Source organism: Pan paniscus, chromosome 21 (assembly GCF_029289425.2).
Source record: "Pan paniscus chromosome 21, NHGRI_mPanPan1-v2.0_pri, whole genome shotgun sequence".
NCBI lineage: Eukaryota > Metazoa > Chordata > Mammalia > Primates > Hominidae > Pan > Pan paniscus.
This window is the reverse complement of record NC_073270.2, coordinates 64,623,528-64,629,636: the sequence shown is the minus strand read 5'-3', so window position 1 is coordinate 64,629,636 and position 6,109 is coordinate 64,623,528. Positions and strand designations below refer to the sequence as shown.

Here is a 6,109-nt window from a genome sequence, read left to right as displayed (position 1 = left end):
TTTTCTGGCCTTTGCAATGAAGTCAGAGGTCATAAATTTGAAACTCCCTAGGGAAAAAAAAAAAAAAGAAAAAAATCTCCTTTGTTTGAAAAAATTAGATCCCTAATGAATCTGTTTCAGTTGTTACAATCAGATGTTTCAATTTGAAAACCTGATGAGATGAATTCAGATGTTACAATCAGAAAACTCTATAGAAAGACCAAATGGGGGCAAAAATATAAATGTGTTATGTCAAAATATAACAAAGAAGTTATAAAGTCCCCTTCCATAATGGTTACTTGAGAGAGGCTGGTCAGATGCAAATTAGGGGCTTAGACCACTGTTTAAAATTAAGATCACAATTTAGTCCTGTTATGATTATTCCAAGAAATAATGGTTACAGAGTCTGCCCTAGGATGGAGAAGGGGGTGTCCACTTTATCAAAGACCAAGCGCAAGACTCTTGACCAGGAAATGTCCTTGGATTGTTACTTCTATTGGCATAGCTATGTATTATTCCTGAGAGATCTTATTATGCTCTTTCTCAGTCCAGTCATTCAGAGCTGTTCCTTCCACTGCCCCTCTCTCCTGCAATCTAACTGTCTGTCTTGAAAGATCAGTTGCTGAAAGTTTATAGGTCACCTCCATGCAGTAGGCTGGTTCTCTATGGGCCTGAGACTAGGGAGACCCAGCAACTGGGGCCCACACACTGCTTGCTGGTGTGTACACATTATCAGTTAAAGGCTCTGCTGCTGTTTTGGGGAACACATATAAAGTGCCACCCTAGAGCTGATATGTTGTCAGCAGCCATCTGACAGATGGGTCCTTCGTGTCTTGGCATCCTTCTCTACAATGCAGAGTGAATTAATTGAGTGTGCACCAGTCAGAGAGAGAATTCCTAGCCTGCTACAGGAAAAGGCATCCTTAAGAAACCTTCAGTGGAAGATGCGATCATTTAAGGGTAAAGGCTATGTAAGCATTGATTTAGCCTAGCTATGGGACTGACTTGGTTAATCAAAGTCAGCTCACTATTTACTTCCCTGAAATAATTTCCTTTTCTATTCTAGTTAGGGTCATCTGGGTCACTTTCTTCTCTGAGATTTCTAGAAATTACTTCTGCAGGGTTGGACACGGTGGCTCATGCCTGTAATCCCAGCTACTAGGAGGCTGAGGCAGGAGAGTCACTTGAACTCAGGAGGCAGAGGTTGCAGTCATCTGAGATCATGCCATTGCACTCCAGCCTGGGCGACAAGAGTGAAACTCTATCTCAAAAAAAAAAGTAACTGCAGTGGACAAACTTTTCTCTGGAAAAAAAAATGTATTTTATATTATATATGATATATATTATATATTTATATATTATATGATATATCATATTATATATTTTGTATTATATATGATATATAATATATATATTTTATTATATATGATATATATATATATATATTTTTTTTTTGAGATGGAGTTTTGCTCTTGTTGCCCAGGCTGGAGTGCAATGGTGCCATCTCGGCTCACTGCAACCTCTGCCTCCCGGGTTCAAGCGATTCTCCTGCTTCAGCCTCCTGAGTAGCTGGGATTATAGGTGCCCGCCACCACGCCCGGCTAATTTTTTGTATTCTCAGTAAAGATGGGGTTTCACCACGTGGCCAGGCTGGTCTGGAACTCTTGACCTCAGGTGATCTGCCCACCTTGGCCTCCCAAAGTGCTAGGATTACAGGCGTGAGCCACCGCGCCCAGCCCCGATATATATATTTTTAAGATACGCAAGTTACAGTATGTATGATCTTGAACTGTCCCCAGAATTTGATGCTGATGATGTTAGGGCAGTAGTTATCAATGAGGGGTGACATTTGGCAATGACTAGAAACAGTTTTGGTTGTGTGAGAGAGAGAGAGAGAGAGTGTGTGTGTGTGTGTGTGTGTGTGTGTGTGTGTGTCTGGTAGGTAGGGGTCAGGGATGCTGCTACACATCCCACAGTGCATAGGACAACCACCCCATGAAAAAATGTCAATAAAGCCACTTGGAGGACCCCTCTGTTAGACTGAGCCCCCCAAAATGCTTCTAAAATCCTGGCATATAGCTAACTAGGAGAAGTCACAGCGTAAAAGTAAAAAGCTGGTCTGGCTGAAGCTTTGGGGCCTGTTTGAATCCAAGCTTTGTCCTGGGGTGGGGGCTGGCGTTAAAAGTCAAGGGGGACCCTTCTTTGCCTTTGCCGGCCCTGGCCATCCCTCTCATTTTCACATACACATGCCACCTGTTTTCTGCCTTATACTGTCTCACCATCTAGTGGTCACCTGAAATATCAATTCACCTTCACCATCTTTGGGCCCTTCTAGAGCCAGTCATTTAAAAATTCCCATGTTGGGGGGCAGTGGGCAAAAGGAACCCCCTGAATGACGTCAATGATTTAATTAATAAGTGAATTCAGCATCTTGAAGGCCCTAGTAGAGCCACAGAAAGAGCAGCTATAAGGAATTAGGATGGACACATCCTAAGATTTCAAAAGCCCATGAAGGCCCAAAAAAAAAATTCAAGGGGCTGATTATAAATAAGGTCTGTCTTTTGAAAAGAGAAACCCACAGGGCTTTCTGCTTAAATCCCTCGGACACAGATGTTACATAACCATAGATTTTTAAAAAGGTATCTATTTAAAAGGATGTGTTCAAGTGGTCTCAGTAATGTAAGTGCCTATATACTTCCTAAACAACACTATCTATTCTTGACAGGTTTCCTGTTTTCATTTTTTTCAACTGGACCACCAGCTACTACAACCCTAGAAAAATGGAGGCACAGATATGTGGGTCCCAGAGCCCTGGGGGAGCTGGAATGGATACTTGCTAACACACGGGACACGAGATTCTCTTTCCTTTGGAAGGGTCCTGTCATGGCCCTTCTTGGGTTCTGGACTGTCCTACAATGTCTGACTTTAGTTTCTGTGGATCATGATAAGCATTATTCATTTTTTCCCCCTCAAATATCCCACAGCTTCAAACTTACCTGAATGCAGGTTCCCTGTAAAAACACCATCATGTAATTTGCACATTAGCAATCAGTTTGATGAATGGCAAAATCGTTCAAATGGAAAAGAGGAGAGAGATAGTGTGGTCTTTTGATGGAGGGGGAGAGGCAAGAGCCGGATAAATCAGAAGAGAGAGGCGAGGCTCTTGCAGCCCAAGTCTTAATTTCCTTGTAAGAATCAATGCTCACTCAGTGGTGACACTGAGCTTGTGAAAGCTCAACTGTGACACTCTTTAGAAAGTAGTACAGAGATTTTTTTCCTTCCCATTATCAACTCATTAAAGGAAGTTAAAAGTACTTACTCTGTCCCACACACAGTGTGTGTGTGACAATGTCAGAAACATTGACTGACTCATAATAAATTTGAGATTGGATAACAATTTATACTACCTTTATACCTCTCTCCTCGCCCCAAATTGAATCATTAAAAAACATTTAGTAAGATCGAATGTGCAGTTCTGTGGGCAGAACTCCACAAGTCAAAATACTCCTGAATTTAAATACTCCTGAGGTTTAACAAATTACTCTGCAATGCAATTTGGGATTTTACTCTAAGGAAGTACAACAGAGGCACACTCCCTTAATTTTCATTGCCCTGTCACAGATCAGTTGCCTAACATTCTCCCATAGCATAGCTCCCAGTTATTGCATGTAGAAAAGTGCTCCACTGATTCTAACTTGAAAGGTGTGTGACTCGTGTGTGCTCAAAGAGCATGTGACGATCAACATAATGAAAAGTCAAACATTGTTTTGTTGTGTTGTTCCCTACCTCTTTCTTGGAGGTCTCTTCATCTTCAATTCCCATGAGCTGGCCTGGTTCACCATCTGGCTGTTGGAAAGGAAACTAAACACATTTTCTTTCTTTCTTTTTTTTTTTTCCATGTGTAATAACCATAGAACAATCCAAGCTCAGGTCCTTGAGCTCAGCCTCGGTATTGAGTTGATTTATAGTTAGGAGCTAATCAAAACAGAAGGGAGAGCTGGATAGGCAGGGGTGACAGGTGACACTTTTACAGGACAAGTCAAAAAGTAAGTTATCTCCTTATCTCTCTCTGGCACATCATTCACCTGAGAGTGACTTCACACAATTATAAATGTGGCAAGGTAGCATTCCTCTACTGCTTGAGTTGACCTTTATTTACAAAATGTAAACAAAGAATGTACTCTGAAAGGTGGAGACAGAAAGACAGAATGAGATGGCTGGCACTTTTAGAACTTACATGTTAATAGTCTAATGAGAAATGCAAAAAACAGAAAAACAAAGACACAAACAAAAAAAAAACCCAGCAACAACAGAAAACTAACCAAACCCAAAACCTCACTTGGAGCAGGGAGAAAAAAAAAAAATCTAGGAGGAAAAGTAAATTTCTAAAATTAAAAGTCGAGGCTTGGTATGGTGGCTCACACCTGTAATCTCAGCACTTTGGGAGGCCAAGGTGGGCAGATCACCTGAGGTCAGGAGTTCAAGACCAGCCTGGCCAACATGGTGAAATCCCATCTCTACTAAAAAATATAAAAGTTAGCTGGGCATGCTGGCAGGCACCTGTAATCCCAGCTACTGGGGAGGCTGAGACAGGAGAATCACTTGAACCCGGGAGGCAGAGGTTGCAGTGAGCCGAGATCATGCCACTGTACTCCAGCTTGGGCGACAGAGTGAGACCCTATCTTAAAAAACAAAAAACAACAAAAAGAACCCAAAAAACCCAAAACATTTTTTGGGGTACTTATATGTGCCAAGCACTGGGTTGAGCATGTTACCCTTTAAAAAAGACTCTAGATTTCTCAAATTGTAACTGCTTCTAGTAGCTGGCCCTCTTTTTGGGGGAATTAAGAAAAAAAGGCCAGGTGCCATGGCTCACACCTGTAATCCCAGCACTTTGGGTGGCTGAGGCGGGCAGATCATCTGAGGTCAGGAGTTCGAGACCCGCCTGACCAACATGGTGAAACCCCATCTCTACAAAAAATACAAAATTAGTGGGGCGTGGTAGTGCATGCCTGTAATCCCAGCTACTCGGGAGGCTGAGGCAGGAGAATCGCTTGAACCCGGGAGGCGGAGGTTGCAGTGAGACAAGATTGCACCACTGCACTCCAGCCTGCACAACAAGAGCAAAACTCCGTGTCAAAAAAAAAAAAGAATATATCCTCTTTTTGAAATACCTCTCCTCTCCTTTGTTCAGGGGCTTCTTTCCCCCAGTTTATATTCGTGCCTTCCTTCCAGTCTCTAAATTGCATAAAGGCCACTTAGGACTTGCAGACTTTTCAGCAGAACTCCCAAAGAGAGGCTCAGGTCCATTCTCCTCTTCCTTCCTAAAGAGAACATGATCTTATTCTTAGGGTGACCACAGGCCAGAACAGGAATCTGATGGGAACAAAAGCTCCATTCAGTCTAATTTAATGAAATCTGTGAAGGTGCGTGTTAGGGCCAGAGTCTCCTAGTCCCTATTCCAAGGGGTCAGAGATGGTCAATTAGGCTGCCCAGTGCTTTTAGTTCCCTCCGTTGACTTGTCTTAATTGATGGTGAGGACCTTGTGACATCAATTGGCCCTGTCCCTTCTCTCTTGAAAATTGCTACTCCTCCTGAGAAATTTGATTTTTAAATGGGCAAATGGCATGAGTGGGTTTGAGAGGAACCTCACATTTGCTACTACAGCTAAAAGAAACCAAGAAATGTAGAAACGAATTGTTGTTCGCTACTGATGTGTCTCCTGAGAGTTATTTAGAGGCATTTGAAGAGCCACAATTTTGCTGGGGTTGGGAGTAAGTTTTATTTGGAGGAAAAACTAACTCTAAAAAGAAGAAGGAGCATGGCTGGCTTTGGGAATTTCAAATCTAGGTTACCTTCTCTAAAAATAAATTTATTTTTTGCTTAATACTAACCTTCCTGGCCGGGCGCGGTGGCTCATGCCTGTAATCCCAGCACTTTGGGAGGCCAAGGTGGGCAGATCACCTGAGGTCAGGATTTCCAGACCATCCTGGCCAACATGGTGAAACCCCATCTCTACTAAAAATACAAAAAATTATCCAGGTGTGGTGGTGCATGTCTGTAATCCCAGCTATTCGAGAGGCTGAGGCAGGAGAATTGCTTGAACTGGGAGGCAGAAGTTGCAGTGAGC

General features: G+C 42.6%; 2 protein-coding genes across 5 annotated transcripts in view; both read right to left on the bottom strand.

Annotated features, from left to right (window-relative positions):
* LOC117974231 (neuroendocrine secretory protein 55) overlaps positions 1-6,109 on the bottom strand; it is a 55,737-nt gene that overhangs the window by 28,859 nt on the left and 20,769 nt on the right. The gene's annotated exons all lie outside the window — the stretch shown is intronic.
* Positions 1-6,109, bottom strand: part of GNAS (GNAS complex locus) — a 70,617-nt gene that overhangs the window by 44,382 nt on the left and 20,126 nt on the right. The window lies entirely within an intron of this gene.